We start from the raw sequence: 21,312 nt of genomic DNA, 5'->3' as shown, positions 1-21,312 counted from the left end.
AGGAGAACTGGTTTTAATTGGTACCAAGTTTCCTGCTATTTCCTCTTTGTTATGGAAGGTCACCATGTCAAAAAAAAAAAACAACAAAACAAAAAAACAAAAACAAAATCCAAAAAAAACACAGGAAGACACCAAAGAATAGAATTAATGCTAAATTAATCCCAAACTTTGAGATTAATTGGAAACACTGTCTACTCATCAGTGTGTCCTACACACTCCTATTTTACTCTTTTTCATCTTATAAGCTAGTAAATAAAATTGAGCATGATCAGCAACTTTTCTATGACTGGAAAAGATTCAAGAAATATAAAAAAGTTAAATAATAAAATAAAGATGCCCTAATTAGGTCTTTTTACTTGTTGCTCATAAAAATAAATCAGGTCTTTCTGTGCCCTTTATACTTCACTTAATGGTAAGAAAAATAATTAGACGATAAAAATAAATGAGAAAACCAGAGTTTCCCAACTTGGGAAACTGATTCTTCAGAGGATTTACCAGTAATGCAGGGGAATATACTGAGGAGTCCTGCTCACTCCTGGACAGTTATTCACAAATTGAACAATCAATTGGCTCAATTTTTGTAGAAATATATTCTACCAGTCCACAAAACAAACAGCAGATGAAAATATCCTGATACATCAGAATATGCTTTATTTATTCTGCTAGTGCCTAACTACATAATGAATGTATTTTTAGCAAAATACCTTTAGCAGAAAAAGTTGTCTTAAGAGGGAAATAGCTGGGCTCTTTCCCCCTCCACAACCATAGAAGTACACAGTTGCCATCATGACCAATCATTTTAGTTCCTTCTTATGTGCCCTTAATACAGACAGTGAAACTGAAGCTGAGGCCAAGAGAAACTGAATGTGCTCTTCACTTGTCTTTAAAACTCCCTCGTCCTTCTTCCTTCAGCATACCAGAGGAACTACGCAATACAGGATCTTGTTTAAAATCTGTGGATTATTCTGGATGTAGTTCAAATCATCCAGTTTTCTGCACTCCAGTTGCAGCTCTTTTCTCCCCTTTTATGTAGTAAAAAGAGTTTTCATGCTTAAAGTTTTCATGTTTGTGCTAAAGCAATCTCTTGTGGAATCAGGCTTATTATCCAAAATAGAAACTCATAAGATAATGAATTTTTGCCTTAATTTTCTTATGCATTTGCAGCATTCATTCCTAAGCTCTGAGATCCTCTTGAGAATCTTAGGAAAGCAATGAGTCCCCTTTTCCTAGCAAAATTTATGTAAGAATGCTTGTGAGTTAAAGATTTTAGCTCTTCAGTTTCATTTGAAGAGTTCAACTTAAATTAGAAATGTGTAAAAAAAAAAAAAAGTTTACTCCAAAACCTGTTTCATAAGATTTGGCTTATTTTTGTCCTTGAGAGACTGGCTGATAATTTATTCTCTCTTCTTGAAAGCCTACTTTCTATTTTGAATTTCCTTGAAAGCAGCATCCAATATTAAATCCATTTGAGGAGCTAATTTTCATCATGTTCATGAACAAAATTAGGCTGGAGGACTTGGTAGAGAAGTGGTAACACAGAGCAGATATCCAAGCCCTCTTCCCAGTGGATCATTGAAATAATCAAAGAAAAACAAAAATTGGAAAATATCCTGCAGCAGCACTAAAATACCAGGGAACAGTGCTAACTGAAAGTAAGTTTGAGAAATTTATGGATAAACTGCAGATGAATCCATATTAAGGGACAACACTGAGTCTAACCACAGTCCCTCTTCCTAAGTCAGTTGTGGAAAATAAAGAAAACCCTATCTGACTGCCCCAATATCCCTTACTTGGGGGACAGGGCAGGAGGAGGGAGAGGGGGAGGAGAGAGGGGGACTGAAGGGAAGGAAGGAAGAGGGAGGGAGGGAGGGAGGGAAGGAGGAGGGAAATCAGACAAAACCAAATTATGAACCTGGACTAGAGACCACAAGTGAAAGACAAATACAAAGACAGACTGGGGGTGGGGGGACCTGATCTCTTAAGCAATAGTTTCAACAAACAGAAAAAAGTAATAATGTTCTAAATGTCCCAGTAAAAGAAATGTTTTGAATAGTCTAAGGTACTATTACACTTTTGTGGTAGTAGGTGAATCAGCCCTCCTTCAAGGATATATGAGTAAGGGGAGATAATCCAGAATGGTACCTATGGGAAAAAAAAAGAACTTCAACTAAAAGAAAAAAAATTAACATCTTACTCAATAGTAGTAGAAGAGCATGCTTTTAGAAATGATTTGCTTAGTGTTCTAGAAATAAATTGTAGATCTCCTGTGCCTTGTCCTGCCAAGGGAAGTTTTCACAGGTACTTTCTGAAGCAGCAGATGGATGATTAAATTGGAAAAGACACTGAAATTAAGAAGTTAAGGAAAATAGAGCCAGATGACGTAATTCTATAGCAAAATATAAAACAGAATCATAAGAAGAAAAAAAATAGAGTTCATACTGCAAAAAATCAGTCAAGTAGAGAACAAGCTGAACAATTTTTTCTTTTTCTAAATAACTTTTTGTTCAAAGAAGAAACAAAAACTTATTTTTTTTAATGAAAACTTTAAAAGAAAGGATTCCTGAAAAACAGGTAATTAATACAGGACATCCTGAAATGCATGAACTGTAGTCAAATTATAACCACAGCCTTAAAATCTTTTACAACACAAAATAGAATAAAAATAAATGACATAAGCATTCTAACCCAATAGTTTAGGAAAATAAAACAAGACAAACTTAAGCAAAGTAATTAATAAGAGAATTAAGAACAAAAACATATATAGTAGGTTCAATGAATAAATCCAAGAGTTTTTTTTTTTTTTTTAAAGAATTTATTTGAGAGAGAGAGAGGGAGTACCAGCGAGGGGAGGGGCAGAGGGAGAAACAGACTTCTCACTGAGCAGGGAGCCCGAGGAGGGGCTCCATCCCAGGACCCTGGGATCATGACCTGAGTTCCCAGGCATCCCCCAAGAGTAGATTCTTTGAGAAGGAATGCAGTGGACAGAAAAATCACTAAAACGATAAGAAAAAAAAAAAACAACACAAACGAATGTAGACAGAGGTGCTATAAATACAGATATAGAGAATATTAAAAAATAAAATGCTATATAGTTTTTTTAAAAGATTTTGTTTACTTATTTAAGAGAGAGAAAGAGCACAAGTGGGGAAAGGGTCAGAGGGAGAAGCAGACTCCCCGCTGAGCAGGGAGCCCGATGCGGGACTCGATCCCGGGACTCCAGGATCATGACCTGAGCCGAAGACAGTCGCCCAGCCGAGCCACCCCGGCGCCCCTGCTATACACTTTCAGTGAACAAATTAGAAAACCTAGATAGATAGAATGGTGGTATAGGGAAATATACACTGCTAAAATAAGCTCAAAAAAATATAATGCCTAAATAAGTTTATACCTTTGGACTATAATCTTTAAACTTTTCAAATTATTATCTGGCAATTAGGCCCAGAGCCCAAATGTTCTCACAAACACTCTTTCAATTTCCCAAGAAATATGTAACTCTAATGCTATTTAAAATTTAAAAAGCACAGGGAAAGAGATTACTAGAGATCTCTCTATAAATAAATTATTGTGAATAACTGAGAGCACTTTTTTCTCTCAACTATATACCTGATATTACATGGTTTCTGTATTTTTAGGCAATAATAGCCCATTATTCATTTGAATATTTATTAAGTACCTGGTATGTCTGAAGGATTCAAGATTCTTGTCCCTGAGGAAGAGAGATTCTTGAAACATCATAAGGAAATAGTGTGATTAGTTTTTCACTAGATTTTTATAAACATGCTTTGCAGACATAGAAAAGAAAGGGTCTAAATTTGCTTCAAGGAGTTGGGGATGACTTCACAGAGGTTGTGTATTTCTTACTACAATTAAAACTTACTCAAATCGTGCCTAAGACATTTCCTCAACATCCTCAATCATGGCTCTGATGTCTTTGGTATTCCCTACTGCTTGGAAGCATCACTACTGTAATTAAGAGTTCAGTAGGTGTGTTTCCCAGAGCCAGGCACTCCTTTCTGTGTGATGAAATGTGCTAATAAATACATACAAAGACCTTTCTCTGACACAAAGCACACTCAATCCCCAACTGTTTACAGTATTGTTTAGGATTTTAAAGTTAGAAACAAGATTATTTTCCAGTAAATCCATAATTTAAAACCCTCTCTGACCACATCCTTTTCCAACTATCTTCGAACCCAGTTTGGTGCTTTGTGTATTATGTAGGCCAAATATGAGTTTATATGGTGTAAGAATGGAATTCTTAATATAGCATAATCAAATGGCACACTTATTTTCCTCCCAAATCTTATATAAAATGTTTCAAAGTAACCAACTTGATATTGATAGACAGCACTTTCCCAACGCGCTTCCTCATTCAGTAAATCAATGATAATCATTATTCATCTGCCAGGCACTTATTAATTACTCACCATGTTCCAAGCACAGTGTTAGGGATCATAATAAGGATAAAAGAGAAGTCCAAGTACTTCAGGAGCTCAAATTCCATCAGGTCATTTTCAGTTTATGTGGATGACTACACAATTCAAATGTTTTCATTGATATTTCTTAAAACATTTAAAAATATTTGTCCAGGTAACCAGTTATATTTGATACCTTTATTTACCGGTATTCTGCTTTGTTCCAGAAAATGTTTGCATTTACTAAACTTTCATTTTGCCTGCTATAGTTAACAGCGACTCCATTTCTTCACCATGAAATCTTTTTGGGCTAAATGGGTGATGGGTATTAAGGAGAGCACTTGTTATGATGAAATTGGGTGTTGTAAGTGATAAATCACTAAATTCTACTCCTGAAACCAATATTACCCTATATGTTAACCAACTACAATGTAAATAAAAAATTGATACAAAAAATATTTATGGTGCTAATATAGTACCCACTCTTTTGTTGTCAGTAATCCTGTTATAAAACTATGGAACCTAAAGGGCAGTACTTTCTTTTTAATAAATTACAAGTAATGAAGGAAAAAAAAGAAAGAAACACCCAAACTTCATTATAAAAAGTAAGTAGAAATATGGTTCAAAATAAAGGCTTAATGTGGCCATGCTGATTGATTAAAGTTATGTTACTAAACAAGGTGTCATTCAGAGGACACAAAAATCCATTGCCTTTAAGGAATACAGAATTTCAGAGAAGAAAAACAATCACTAAGATATCAGAACCATGGGTAATTAGAAAAGTGTTTCCTTTAATAATTTCTTTAATAACAATGCATCAGTTTATGAAAAAGATTAAAAAGAAACTATGAATTACAGACTTTTTAAGATAGATGTTATATGGAGCTGTGGGTAAAAAGCTACCTATGTATGCATTCAGAGGATCTGAGAGGCAGACCCAGTAGCACCAGTAATTCACCACCCCATCCTGAAGCAGTCACCTTACCTCTCAGAAGACTCAGGTTTCTCAAAGGCAAGGATGGGGAAAAACAGAATTAATTTGATTTTCATATTACTTTCAGCATCATCTATCCATTAAGTAAGATTAATGCATGTTATTTATCCACAGATTTTGCAAATCGTCTGTAATAATAAAGTCTGAAGAGGTGTGTGTGTGTGTGTGTGTGTGTGTGTGTGCGCGCACGCGTGCAGGCGCGCACGTGTACACTCATTCATTTCCCTGGGAACTAGTTCATTGGACATATATCTTTGTTCACAATATGTCAAGGACTGAAGCTGGGGGACAGGTGTTATCTCAGGAAATATGCAGCAATTTTCATGGTCACACAAATCTGGAGGGCAGGAGTTGGTAATGTACAGATTTTGGATGAAGGTGTCCTGTTAATAATACCTTATTTAACTATATTGGCAGGAATTCAACTCTATCCCCAACTTGGAGGTGACCTTCTATTGCTTTATACTTTGCTTCATGTAATCCATGATTAGTAGTCCTGAAACCCCCTCAGTAAAATTAAAATTTTTTTAAAAAAGCTCATATATAAGCAATACCTCCATTTACTAAAGTGCCTAGTTTAAATGTTATCAACTGATAATTTTATTTACAGAAGCTATTGAGCACTGAAATGGGAACAGAAATTAGCATAGTAACAATGCCCACATTATTTATCATTTTTAAATCCTTTTTTTTGCCTTACCTCTGTTGTCTTCCTTATTATGAATGCATGAAAATATACTTACACTTTCCATAAAATTTTTAAGAAATCCCTTGCATTAAACAAGAGAGCAAATAATGTAAGTCTGAATCACTTCAATAGGAAAAGATTTCTTCTCCATTAAGTATTTGGGAAAAATGGGGCCTCTCCTGAAGAAGTGATTTTGTTTTAAAGGGCAATTCATCCAACTTTTTAAAATACATCAGATGTAATGTTTCCAAAGTAAACTCTTGATTTGCAAGTACTTAAATGATTCAGCTGAATAACTGAATTTAAAGGGAATTCTTACCAATCTTCCAGGGGTAGAAGGATTCAGCAACAGGTCTTTCAATCACAGTATTATCAAGGGTCTTAAGACATAATTATCTCATGAACATAAAAGACAACAAAAGCACTCCAGTGAAGTCAACCTTCTTTCTCATTTTGGTTAAGAGTACGACCTAGTTGTTTAAAAAATGTGTGTGTGTGTGTGTGTGTGTGTGTGTGTGTGTGTGTGTATTCGTATCAGGCAAACAAGAAGCAGTGTTTTCAGACAGGGAGGAAAATGAAAAAACAGTTAAAAAGTAGAAGGGAGTAAATGAGAATTAAGTAAAAAGGTAATTAGATAGTGGTTGAGTGAACATACAAAGAAGAAGGAGTTAATATTTTTTATACATAAATATACCTTTTCCTATGTTGACAAAACAAAACTCTTGAAGGAATTTTCCCAAATAGAAATAATGGATGAACTGAGGCTTAGAGAAACAGTCGTGGAAGTTTAAAGCTTATATACATCAGTTCTAATGTTCTCTAAAAACAAATCACAGTTCTTCATATCAATGCCAGTTGTGCTTATTATGTCATTCTGACCCTCATATTCTAACGTGACTTAGACCAAACATTCTCAGGTTTCTATGATTTATCAGGTATATTACCTACTATTCCTAATAAATTGGTTATATGAAAAATAAGGTGAAAAATGCATTATCTGCACAACCAATGGAACATCTCTAAGTAAAGGCAAAAGGAACCACACATTCAGAACTCAGAAAATTGCTTCAACATCTTCAAACCTACTTTCTAGTACATCCTTAGGTTCATGATTCATCACTGTGTCCAACTCACTGAACAAATTCCTTAAAATGACTCCAGTAAGGCCTTGCCAATTCCATATCTGCCCCTTGTTTAGGGACAGAGGACATGGTGGGGTGGGGTGGGGTGTGCAGAGCATATCACATCCTTCTCCAGCTGCCTCCAGTCTGTGGGAGCCATCTATTATGTTGCTGGTTATAAATGTAAAGCTGACTTTTAGAGTTTTAAAAGTATGATGTTATATCAAGAAAGTAGATCCTTTTTTCCTATTAAGTAAGAAATCTGATGCCTCCATTTTCCAGAGGAGAAAGTTAAAAATAGAGAAGATGAAGGATATAATAAGAGTTCTTCTAAATTTTAGCTAAGATTTTAATTAAAAACGTATGACATGTTCTCTCAATGATTATCCACTTAAAAAAAAAGAAATTATATCAACTTAAATCAGTAATAAAAAAAGAAGTCATCTTTACAAAATTTACAGAGGAAATGAGAAAGAAAGAGAACCTGTGTTTATAAACAATACATGGAATGGAAATAGATTTTCATAAATTTGTGTAGGCTTAAAAGAGGAACTAAAAATAACAAAATGGAATTTAATAAATTGTTAAAATCTTCCACACTGATTTCGATAATCACAGTAGCAAAGTAAAGGTGGAAGAGATCTTGTTTATCAGCTGCTTGTATGGGGGGGGATGTATGCTGCCACTGGAGTGTGAAAAGCGGTGTGTACTCGCAGGCAAGGACGCAAGTGTGGTCCAGGACTCGAGTGACAGATGTGCAGTGTCCAGACAACTACAGGGGAGCCCCAGGTGATCTGAGGGTGTCTAAAATACCGAATACCACAGTTTAATATTTAAGGGACTTTTGTATGAAAAAGGGATCCAACATTCTTTAGTAAATGCGGATTGTAACTCAGCATGACACTAAACCAGGAGGACTTCCTAAAAATGTGCTAAATCAGTGCGTGGACCATTATCAGAAGAACCCAATCAGGTGCTAGACTAGTCCTTTCTAGGAAGGCAATAAAGAAGATTCCTCCATGGCATGAAAGGAAATAATCATTTTCTTTGAGCTTTTAAATATATAACTTTTCTCTGTGATTTTGTAATATTATAAAATTTGCAATTATAAAATTACAAATTTAGTAAATATTTTGAGTCTCATAAATTTAGTCAATTCCTTTATCTCCTGGCCACTTCTCTTCCCCTTCTGCCCTTTTAAACTTGCCTCGATAAAGATTTGAAAGTAGGCATTTTATGATAAATTCCAGTTGTATGACCCGTGTTAATGAAGAGAAGTATCTTCTACATCATTAATAAAAGCTAGTTTTTGAAAAACATTTTGATATTAAGTTATCTTCCATTCTATAGGATGATAATCCCATTACTCAATCAAAAACTATTAAATACTTACTATGTGCTAGGCATTCATTCAGATATGCTTTACTACCTTGCTACTCTAGGAAAACGTGCTAGTAGAATGAGCATCAAAGTAATCTCAATTTTTAAAATGTCTAAAAGAATGACCCACCTTGAGAAGGCAGAACTTTTGAAAATGAGCAGGGGACAACTAAAGCACAAATTAAACAAAGAAAACTTACTACATTATACCTTAAGAAAGTATGAAACTGAACAAGAGAAATAAAACCTTTTTGAGACCACCTGGTTTTATACTTTGAATAAGTATGACAAAAGGCTATATATTTTTTTTGTTCTTAGTGAAATACATTTAATAAGTTCAAGTGTTCAATTCTGCATTTTATTTTTTAATTTTTTATTGTTATGTTAATCACCATACATTACATCATTAGTTTCTGATGTAGTGTTCCATGATTCATTGTTGGTGTATAACACCCAGTGCTCCATGCAGAACGTGCCCTCTTTAATACCCATCACCAGGCTAACCCATCCCCCCACCCCCCTCCCCTCTAGAACCCTGTTTGTTTCTCAGAGACCATCGTCTCTCATGGTTCGTCTCTCCCTCCGATTTTCCCCCCTTTCATTCTTCCCCTCCTGCTATCTTCTTCTTTTTTTTTTTTTTTAACATATATGTATTGTTTGTTTCAGAGGTACAGATCTGTGATTCAACTCTGCATTTTAATTGAGAAGTTTATTTACTCTCTTCTATGAATTCTCATAATCTAGAAAACCTATGGATTCTAATAATCACTTTACTATTTGGTTAGGGAACCTGGAGCTCAGTAATCTTTCCAAAAATGCTCTCTAGAGTTCTAGCATATTGATTTAGCCCGGCAACCTTGCATACATTCCCAGCTATGTCCTCTTAATACCACAAAGCACCCAGACAACAATGCCAAACATATGGCCTCCCAAAGAGCTTATGTTCTGAAGTACATTGACCACTTTTCTCCTCCTCCCTCCCTGAGACTAAAAAAACAGAACAAAACAAAAATGGCCTGAGAAGAAAATCTATCATCAACTGAAATTTTTGGAATTTTCAAAACATTTTCCGAATTCATGTTTTACTAAACGAAGTCTTGAGTGTATTTATTCATGAAAATTATCATCCAGCAGACATTAAATATCATATCTCTTCAAATCTCTCTTCCTATAGTGAAGCATTTATGTTCATCAATACTACTGGAATTAGAACACTGAATACATCCCCAAAGTCCCCAAAATACATCCCCAAAATAGCCAACAAAAGCACAAATCCCAATGGCAATAAATTTAATTTGGGTAGGATACTGCAGGAAAAAAAATATTTCAGGTAGCAAATGTTACTTATACAAGTGTTAGTTACAACTGAGTATGTGTGGGGTTCAAGTTCTGAAATAATGTTAACTTTGTATATGATATTGCTATTGGATTCAAGTTGGAACTTGAAGTTCCAACTACTCACCTTCCACAGTTCCTTACCCCCCCATCCTCCAATGTTGTATATTATTTTAATAGGGGATTAGAGAGGACAAAGGAAAAAAAATAAAAGATATGAAAAAGGTCACAAAGTGAATTGTTTTAAAGAGTGTGATGGAGCGCCTACTATGTAACCAGATGCTGTGCAAGATATTAGGAATAAGAAGATAAGACACAGCCTTTGTCCTAGGGATTTGAGTTTATAGAGAAACAGGCACAAGAGACTACAGTAAGTGTGGGGTTTGAGGAACATGAGTGCCACAGATACAAGGCTTTGCTGATGAGAAACCCGAGTTGGGTCTTTATTGAAAAGGCAGAGGAGAGAAACAGCCAGTACAAAGGCTTGAATGTGTGAAATATAATGTTAGGTTCAAGACCTATAAACAGTAAGGAATAATTACCTCATGGAATCTGAAGGACGGTATGGTGACCTGGAGGTTGAAGAGTAATTAAGAGCCAGATAGGGCTACAAAACCATTGTAGGTCAATGGTTTTCCAAAATGAGTACTTTAGATATCAATGGTTCACAGAGCTGTTCAAGCCACACTGGTTAAAGAGGGGTTAGCAGGTGACCCTAAGAGTCCCAAAATTGCATCTATTCCTGCATTGACCAGATGAACTCCATTTTAACTGTAAAAACTTTGTGGGGCAGGGAGGAGGAAGCTTCTATTGCTTTAGCAAAGTTTAACAATGGGTAACCATTAAAGGGTATTAAGAAGGAGAATACATGGTTAGATTTGCATTTAAGAAGAAGCACACTGGGACACTTTAAACTGACCATCAGGAAAAAGAAAAGAATAGCAGAGGGAACAATTAAAAAATAATTAATTCATGGAAAAACTGAGAAAATTCTGAAGAGAAGAAATATGGATCAGCTGGATTTGAGGGTATGAGTGGAAAAGAAAAGTAGAAGTTCTTGCCCAATGAGTTCAATATTCTAAGTAAAGTAGGAAGCAAGCTGGCTAGAAGGATTTAAGGAAGCATGTAAGTGTGCACATGTGTAAGTATGGAGGAGGATTCAAGATCTTGAGAAGACGGCCAAGGTTTTTTTCCTTAAAGTCCCTCTAAGACTCCTAGCAAAATTCAAGGACTGTACATGCCTTTTAAGAATTATAAAAGTGCAATACACATATACAACTTTAACTATATGGTCACAGATTATCCAAGAAACCCATTAATTATTCTCCCAATCTTCTCAACATTAAAAAAGCCAAGATAACACACTACAGTAGTCGCTGCCCTGGCCCCCCTTGGTTTCGCTTTCTGCAGTTTTGGTTATCCGTGGTCATCTACCATCCAGAATCTTTCTGACACATGGTCAGAAGGTGCTATGTCACACTGCCTATGCCATTCACCTCACTTCATTTCACCATTCAGGCATTTTATCTTCTCACATCATTCCAAAAAAAAAAAAAAAAGAGGTATTTTGAGGGAGAGGAGAGGGAAAGGGGGCACATTCATGTAACTTTTATTACAGTATATTGTTATAATTGTTCTATTTTTAGAACAATTGCTGTTAACCTCTTCCTGTGTCTATAAATTAAACTTTATCACAGGTATGTATATATGGGAAAAAACAAGAGTATATATAGGGTTTGGTACTATCCACAGTTTCAGGCATCAACTGAGCATCTTGGAACATCCCTCCTCCCCACTCCCCCATAAGGGGAGACTACATTGACTGCATTATTTCACATTTTGAGAAAATGCTTTGGTCAGATTAACATCTGTAAAGATGGGTAAACATTTCTAATGCCCTCATTTGCACTGCAACTTTCTTTCAGAATACAAAGTGTTTTCACCAAGACTTTCATTTCTGCTTAAAATATCCTATGAGATAAATGGAGACAACTGATACTTCACCCTTTGATGGGAAACTGAAACAAGAATAGTGAAAATAACTTTCATAGTGTGTAGTCTATTTTAGCATGGCTTACTTGTTCTAAACTCATAGTACAGGTCACATGTGGACAGGCATTAATGCAAAAAAAAAATGCTACAGTACTATTTGTGAATTCAGGGATTGCCAAAGCTCTCAGTAGAATCCCATGAGAATGTCAATAGTCTTCTATAATTCAGTCTCTTGGGACATAGAGACAATGAGACCAATCTGGGCCTTAAAATATACACAAGATACAGCTTTCATACAGTTCAGCCATGACTTGTATCATAATGTGGCATGTGTAATGGAGAGAGTAAAGAAACATAAAGAAAGATTGTAGCACTATTGTAAATAAAAAAGTAAACATTTTCCTCTTTTAAATACACTTCTGCACATTGCTAGATACTTACATTTAAGAAAACATTTAGTAACAGATGGGTTGGAGAATAATAGTTTGAAGAGCACTGCCTTAGATGATCTCTAGGATCTATTTTTGTTTTAAAGTTCTGTGACTCAAAGGATAAATCAATTGGGTTTGTTAGAATAATGATGATGGACTTCAGTTCATAAGGCTGGTCTGCAAAGAAAGGACATTTGGAGTCTTCATTTTAAAGACTACGTGGTGATTTAAATTTGAGATAAGAAAAGCCATTTTTCTTCCAAAAGATAAACAGGAAAAAATAACAATATTAGAAATAACTGTTCTGTCTCAAACTACTGAGGAAATAGAATGATGACTTATTTTTTAATCAGGATACATCAACAATGACCATAGGTGGGAGAAAATGACTAAGGCAAGAAGAGTGAAGCTTGTAAATGAGTAAGGTCTGTTTCATGAGGAAGGGTGAGAATATCCATAATAATTAGAAGAATGGCTACAAGAGAGTTCTAATGGGCAAATCCAAACCTTCTAACTCTTTTCTCCACAAACAAGACAGCAAAATAGAAATCACTAACACTTCTTACAGATGACATAGAGAGGTAGTAGGTCTCAATAAGGACACTTACTGAGGGGCTAGTCCAGGTTTTGCCAATAGCTAATGACATGACCTTTAGGAAGTCATGTATTATGTCTGGGTACCCTTTAACCTGCCATAAAATTAGCCAACTGGACCAAGGTGATGTCTAATGGCCCATTTTTGAGCAATACTTTTATGACTCCCTGGTGTAAAAATGTAACATTTTGATAGGCATATTCTCATACAATTTTTGCACTAGGTTAATATTTAGATTTCAATGCACAGTGAAAAATTTCTCTTAGCAACTCAATTCAGCCTGTCAAACATTGCATGAACTTTATCCTTAGTAGTCTTAAGGATACCTACCCTAGATTGTGTCACCTCCTTCACACCATAAGTTCAAACTCACAATATGCCCCTACTTCTCTATTTCCTTTAATGCCAACACTTAATTGGTCATTTAAAACCTGAAGAGAAAACTTTGATTCTTCTTATCCTCTATTTGCAATTAGTGATCAAATCCTCAGGATTTTCCCTATCAAATCTATCTTCCTTTTTCAGTCTTACCTCTAATATCATAATCCATGTTCTCAGCCTCACTCCTGAATCACTCAACCACTTCCTCCATCTCCATACTCTCCTAAACTTGTCAAAATAAACAGTATTGCTAATGACCTGGATGCATCTGGTTACTCACCTGCTTCCACTGCTCCTCAGTATTTGTATGATGGCATGTAATCACCTTTAGCCTGGCCTAAGAGCTTTACAAAATTTGGCCTCACCTGCTTTTCTATCTTCGCTCCCACCACGTGCCATCCCTATGCAAGGTAGCCTCTCTTTGCCTCCCCCGTCGTGCTCTGTCTCGCCCACCTGCCCTCAACACCAACATCCTTACTTCACTCCATCTCATGCTGTTTCTCTTCCACTTCTCCATTAGGGTGTCATTCCCTGTTTGTTTTGTTGTTGTTGTTGTTGTTGTTTTTATGGCTGAAAGTGTGAAGGCTATGGAACTGTGATATACAAAAATAACTTTAATTAGAACTTTTTCTTTCAGTGTGACTGAGGTACAACTGACCAACAAAGCTGTAAGATATTTAAAGTGCACAAGGTGATGATTTGCTATACATATAAATCATGAAAGGATTCCCCCCCATCAAGTTAATGAACATATTAATCACCTCGCATGTTTACCACTCTTTGTGTGTGTGAGAACACTTCCACTCTCTTAGCAAATTTCCATTATACAATATGGTGTTATCAACTATAGACACCATGTTACACATTTGACTGTCAGACCTTATTCATCTTATAACTGAAAGTCTGTACTCTTTTGTTGACTATGCAATTTCTTCCTATCCTTCAAATCCAGGCCACCATCTGCCACCTTCCTTTGCGAAGTCCTCCTCTAACTGTTTTAGTCTGGAGGGACCTTGCTATTCCTTGAACTTCCAAAGTTCTTATCTGTATCACTTATTTGGGTATATGTGTACATATTTACAGATGGTAGATGATTTAGCTGTATAAGATCCTCTGATTCTGTTTGGATCATTCTGTGAAAACTTTTTACTACTCTAGGTCTTTGTGGTATTCTCCCCTACCTGTTCTTCCCCATATGACTTTATGGTCTATTTATATACTTTTTTTTTAGGTTTTTACTCAAAATTAATCTTCTCATGAGGTCTTTCTTGACTACTCCATCTTTAATTACTACCTCACCACCCCCCCAATTTTCTTTTTCTGTCTTAAATTTCTTATGCTTAGCACTTCTTGATATTTAATGCACTATACATTTTTATTTATTTATCTTGTTTATATCTGTCCGCCACTCTAGATTCTAAGCCAAACAAGTACAGGGACTTTCATCTTTCTGCTCAGTAAGGCACCCTGGTTCCTAAAGAGCGCCTGGTGCTTGATAGGAACTCAGGAAATACTCTTTGATTGCACTTATTATTTAAAAACTGAAAGCAACATTAATAATAGTAATAATAAACAAATACTAATATGATTTTGAATTTAATTGTGCCAGGCCCTGTACATATTATCCATACATGTACATATATCCATATATATATATAATTCCATTATTGTTATTTATGACCTATTTTCCTCCTTGCCAGATAAAACAAGGCTTGAAGAGGTTAAATAATTTCCCTAAGAACACAAAGCTAATAAATATTATTAAAAACAAGTCCTAGGTTTATTTATCACTAAATTTCTAAATATCTCCTAGGCTGAGCTTATCCAACTGTAAAAAGCTAAATACAAAATAATACTGTTTTTCGGATATGAAGGAAGAACTCCTCTGGGAGTTACTTGTGAAATCAATCTCTCTCTCTCTCTCACAAATAGCTAATACTTTAATTTCTCCTTTTCTTAGTAATTTCTCTTACATTTTCCCCCAAACTTTGCACTTCCTTCCTTACCTACACTTCATCTCCAAGAAGAGAAAAATTCTAATGTTATTGTAAAACTTCCATTTTAAAAATGCATCTCATTTCTCATATAAAGGTCAAATATAGAATGAGTAGCCACAGTCCTCACAGTGAGAGGTAAAGCATCCATTACGGGAGGAGGGGAAAAGCAAAGAATGCTTTATTCATAATTACCTAAGATTTTCCAGCCCAGCCTTAGAGGGGAAAGAGGAAGTCTATTTTCAGTGACAATGAATGCTCTAAAAATATTAGCATGCAAGGGGAAAATTTTCATTCTGAGAGTTAGTAGTGCTGAGTTCTCTTTCCCTTACAGAGTGATTTAAAATTCCCAGGGTAGAGAGGTAATCTAGGCAGACGTAGTTGCCTTATGTCTGGAAAATGGCAACATCTAGGAATCATGGGAGTTTAATTGAGGACACAATGGGAAGGATTTCTCAGCACCAGGTCAGTCTCTAAGAAGTATCAAGTGGCAGAGTAGATACTTATATCCTCAGGCATCCAGAGTGAGGGCAGAGATTACAGCTACATGGGCCTTTTAGAAGATTTGTTATGCTGAATGCATAAACAAGATTCAGTGAAACTGAAGCTGAACTACCTGCTAAGAGTTACAGAAGGAAAAAAAAAACAACACTCATTCTTCTTCTTTTTTTAATGTAACCTCCATTTTCTTTCCAACGATGCCCCCATAATTTTAACTGCCTGAAAGTACGGGCAAAGGTATACATGGAATTCATTCTGGTGTCCATCTTGAATATTTTGGAAAAAATATCAGTTACCAGTTCCCCATTTCTGTTCATCTATATAAATGTTAATGGTCTGATAAATAACCCTTAGGTTGGGACACCTACTAGCCTCTCAGTGAAGAGCATTCAGAACAAACTGATCTTTATTAATATCAACTGTAGATGAAAAAAGTACTTGGTATCTCCCTGTCAGTACCTCTATTTATATTTTCAGAAAAATCATGTGAAAAAATTACATAGGCTTTCCTGAAATTGGTCATTGTATACTTTAGTTCCCTGATGGTTCTATGGGGCCAAATTATCATGAAAACTGGCTGCCTAGGTTCAGGAGGTGCTCACTTTTCTGATCAGCAAATAACCACAAATAATCACTTTTTTTTTCATCCTCAACAAATAAGACAAAGTGACCACAAGTGAGGTAATAACGGAGAGGAGAAATACTGTGACAAGTGGTTACAGATATCACATTTTTCCATGCTTATAGTTATATTTGCATGGCTCTTATCTTTTTTAAAAAAATTCAAAGACATTTGAGAATCTGATGAAAACCTTCCTTTTCTCCAGAAAACAATGTAGATACAAATCCATCCATCCACACAGGTTAGCACAAAACTCCAGGACATTCACAGCTCTTAAAATCTAACCCATGTGTCCTAAGCATAGATAATTAAGATATTTGAGAGAGTACAGAATAATTTCGAGTTGAAAGTTAGAAGAGAGATTGACCGTTAAATTAGGAATAAATTTCTACTTCTCAGAAACCAAGCACCAACTGTACCCAAATTCTTACCAGCAGCTTTATCCCTTACTGCTACTCCTGGATCATGGCCTGTTGGCTGCTGCTGAGCCCATCTCCTGCTTCCAAGTGTGGTAACTCAACAGGAGCAAGGGCAAGTAGACAATCTTGAGAGGGTTTGATGATGATGTTGGCTAGCCTGGAAAAGACACAGAATTTGAATATTTTTAAGTTAGCAAAAAGGAACAAGATATACATCTGGTATGAAAACTATCATATAAAGTTTAAAGGTTATAGATGCCCATAATTTGATATGTCCAACTAGACCACTGGCTGGTAAAAAATTCAGGGTTGGAGGATCATTCTCAAAGCAATGAAAACTCCCAAATGCACCATAATACAATACTAATATTTGTAGAGAAAACTTTGCAATGCCCAAAGTATCTCTGCCTAATCAGCAATCCTCATATCTTGACTGTGATTATCAGTTAGTCTTGGGACCCACTGGGTTATATTACTTCATCTGTTGAATCCAGTGGTTCTCAGCCTTGGTTGTAATAGTATCAACTGGGCGGGAAGCTGGGGGCTAATGCTCAGAGATTCTGATTTGTTGGGCTAAAAATGAAGCCTTATTCCCCAAGTAATTCTAGGGTGCAGCCAGGATTGAGAATCATTAATTTAAGGCCTTGTACTTGTTGAGATGCAGCACTAACTTAACTTATAAATAGCAAATGTTTATTCAGAATATACTATATCAAGGCAATGTACTAAGTGTGATGGTAAAGGTAGAACATTGTAACATGTGGTCCCTGTGCTCAGGGACTTTAATTTAGTTCAAGAGATTGAATACAAATTTTAATCTGATCACCTAACAAGACACATACTTTTTAATTATTATTATTATTGTTTAATTCCCATTCTGCTGACCCTTACATGCAATTAAGATGGGTCCACTTGAAAATGCTTCTTAACCACCAAACTGAACAAGGCAGATAATACATTTGATATGCTAGCAGACTGCAGAGTTTGGTCAGCCTTAGTCAGTACTTCCAAAAATTACATTAGAATAAGATACAACCATCTCCCATTTCTCATTTGTGTTACTCCTGAAATCTCCTATGGGTCCACAACACATTTCTATGCCTAGACTTTGCTTCGGAAGTTTACGCTGATTATTGTTCAATAATTCATTAATTGCATATAACACCCAGCGCTCATCACCACACATGCCCTCCGTAATACCCATCACCCAGTTACTGGGTTACCTCATTTCCCCACCTCCCTTCTGTGACCCTCAGTTTGGTTCCCAGAGTCCAGAGTCTCTCATGGTTTGTCTCCCTTTCTGATTTCTTCCCATTCAGTTTCCCTCCCTTCCCCTGTGGTCCTCCACGCTATTCTTTTATGATCCACATATGAGTGAAACCATATGATAATTATCTTTCTCTGCTTGACTTATTACACTTAGCATAATCCCCTCCAGTTCCATCCATGATAAGACACATATTTTTAAAAATATAACCAAAGTAAGGCTTCCTTAGTCAAAGATGTAGTGAGAATCTTGGGTGCTCCAAAAGTAGAGATGACCATGAACTGAAATGAGGGAGAAGGCTAAATGCATGAAGAAAGTCTTCTGAGTTCTAAGGGCAGGCTGAAAGTCAGAGAAAGACAGGAACAGGGAGAGAGCATTTTCAAAGACATAGCTGTTAGAATATGTGCAGCAAACTGAGGGAGACTAAAGAGCCCATTGTGACTGACGGATTTCTGTAAAGGGAGCATTACAAGAATTTGGAGAGGCAGATTTGAGCTAGAATGTACAGACTAGTGATAAATGGCTAAAGAAGTTGGGTCATTTTCTATAATATCTGGAAATAGTACCTGGAATAGTATTGAGAGATGTTGAATGCTCATGTCCCAAGGGGTCTTAGTAAATTTACTGGGTTCTTAGTAAATGCCAGACACTGTGCTTGATGCATTACATATGTTATCTCATTTAACACAAACATCTGGTTAGGTAGTTATTGTTATCCCTACTTTACAGAGTAAGAAGGGAGGTCACTTAATTTTCTCAAAATTCCACAGCTAGAAATAGTAAGCCAAGACCAGACAACATGCTGTTTCTTTAGAACACAGCATTACAAGAGTTATATATTAACCCTTAGGGTTTTTAAAAATTGAGATATAATTCACATTCCATAAAATTATTTTAAAGTATTTAATTCTGTGGGTTTCAGCCAAAAAGTTGTGCCATTGCACAAAAGTTGTGTTATTGTCACTATCAAATTCCAGAACAATTTAATCACTCCCAAAATAAATCCATTAGCCAACTGGAGTCAGGCTTCATTCATCCGTCCTCCAGCTAATCACCCTTCTATTTCTTTGTCTTTGCTCATTCTGGATATTTCAAATAAATGAAATCATGCAAAATTTGACTTTTTTTTTGTCTAGTTTCTTTCACATAGCATAGTGTTTTCAAGGTTCATATATGTTTTATTGTGAATCAGTACTTCATTCCTTTTTATGGCCAAGTAATATTTCACTGCATAGATATACCATACTTTATTCATGATGGATATTTGGGTTATTTCTACTTTTTAGCTATTATAAATAATGCTGCTATGAACATTCATTTACAACTCTTTTTATATTGTGATAAAATATATGCAACAAAAATTTAGCATTTTAACCATATTTTAAATGTATAGCTCTATGCATTAAGCAGTCTTATTGTTGGGCAATCATCATCACCACCCATATTTAGAAATTTTTTATCTTCCCAAACTCAAACTCTATCCCCATTAATCAATAACTCCCCAATCTCCCCTCTCCCAAGCCCCTGGTAAATACAACTCTATTTTCAGTCTCTATGAATCTGACAATTCTAGGTACCTCATATAAGCAGAATCATATAATATCTGTCCTTTTGTGACTGGCTTATTTCACTTAGCCTAACGTCTTCAAGATCTGTCCATGTTGTAGCACACATCAGAATTTCCTCCCTTTTAAAGGCTGAATAGTATTCCATTACACGTATATACCACATTTTGTTTGTCTATTCATCTGTTGCATTGCTTCAACCTTTAGACTATTGTGAATAATGCTGCTATGAACATGGCATTCACTGTTTTTAAGTTTTGTGTGGACATACCTTTTTAATTCTCTAGGGAGTGGAATTGCTGAGTCACATGATAATTCTATACTTACCCTTTCAAGGAACTGCTAAATTGTTCTGCAAAGTGAATGGCTGTGTCATTTTACATTCCCATCAGCGATGTATGAGTGTTCCAATTTTTCTTCATCCTCACCAATACTTGTTATTGCCTGACTTTTTTTTTTTTAAAAAGCCATTCTCCCAGTTATGGAGTAGTAGAAGATTTAGCTGTTCTAAATTATTACATACAAGATATTGGCTTATTGCAGTAGTTCAGATATAAAGTGATAAGTCTGAACAAGAGGGTGGCAGAGGAAATAAAATGTTCAAGCAGGGAAATATTACTGATTGGGAAAGGAGTGGATATTAGTAGCATTGTAGATATAGGGAGAAAAAGAAAGACTCGATTATAGAAGTAAAACTTTGAGCTTGGCTGAAAAGAAAAATAATGGTATTAATCAGAGATAATTCTAGAAAAAAATCTGAAGCGACAAAATAAATTGTTGCCATGATGTATTTGAGAACCAATGTAATCCAAATAATTAATTATCAGATAGGAGGTCAGGGTTGGAGACAATAAAATATCTTGTGTTTTTAGAAAGATTCAAAGAGGCATTGGTAAGACTAGAAGAGAGCCACTGTCTGTACATGTTTAGATTCCTTAAGGCTGGGTTTACTTATGGACCAAACACTGAGGAATACAGAGCAACAGAACTATATATTTGCCTTCCTGTTTTCTGTTTAAAATACTAATACAAAACTTAAATAGTAAAATAATATATTCTTTACACTCAGAGTTTTATCAGAACTTGAGCTGTATGTAAGTCCCTTGAGGGGACTTACCAGATTTTTATGTATACTTTGAGGCATTCGGGACAGCAGTGCCCTTGGTTCAGAATGGTATGAGCAGGCTTAGTGGTATTGCCCTCTAAGGGCTGGCACAAGATCAAGAGGCCGACAGAAATGAATGTCGCTACAAGCAGTTATCTGGTTGGCTGGAAACCAGCTGGCAAACTCTCAAGGAGAACATGAAGTTCCAGTTTTCTATGCCCCAAACAGCCCCCTTAAAAAATAAAAAACAAAAAACAAAAAACCAACAATTAGAATGTACACCCATAAGAGACCTCAAGTCTATTGTTACAATACAGTTCCTTAATGGTCAACGATTCTGGCTTTGTTCAGTTTTGGAAAATTTCCAAAATAGTAACATTCAGAAATCAATGCAGTGATGACTCACATACTTGGTTACCTGTTCTGAAAGAAAAATTTAGTACTACTTAGGATGCTGTGGTAAATATTCTCAAAGAAAATGCAACACTGTCAGTCAGCTTACACACT

The 21,312-nt window shown here is 35.7% G+C and overlaps 1 protein-coding gene across 4 annotated transcripts in view; it reads right to left on the bottom strand.

Annotated features, from left to right (window-relative positions):
• Positions 1-21,312, bottom strand: part of TET2 (tet methylcytosine dioxygenase 2) — a 137,114-nt gene that overhangs the window by 81,955 nt on the left and 33,847 nt on the right. For all 4 annotated transcript variants that reach the window (XM_025873658.2, XM_073892071.1, XM_073892072.1 and 1 more), the window contains exon 2: positions 16,881-17,025. The gene's annotated coding sequence lies outside the window, so the exon portion shown is untranslated. The remainder of the gene's footprint in view (positions 1-16,880; positions 17,026-21,312) is intronic.

The sequence above is a fragment of the Callorhinus ursinus genome, unplaced genomic scaffold (assembly GCF_003265705.2).
Source record: "Callorhinus ursinus isolate GAN/ISIS: 27379988/994484 unplaced genomic scaffold, GSC_fseal_2.0 scaffold4, whole genome shotgun sequence".
Classification (NCBI taxonomy): Eukaryota; Metazoa; Chordata; class Mammalia; order Carnivora; family Otariidae; genus Callorhinus; species Callorhinus ursinus.
The sequence above is the reverse complement of the archived record's forward strand: the minus strand, read 5'-3'. Positions and strand labels throughout refer to the sequence as shown.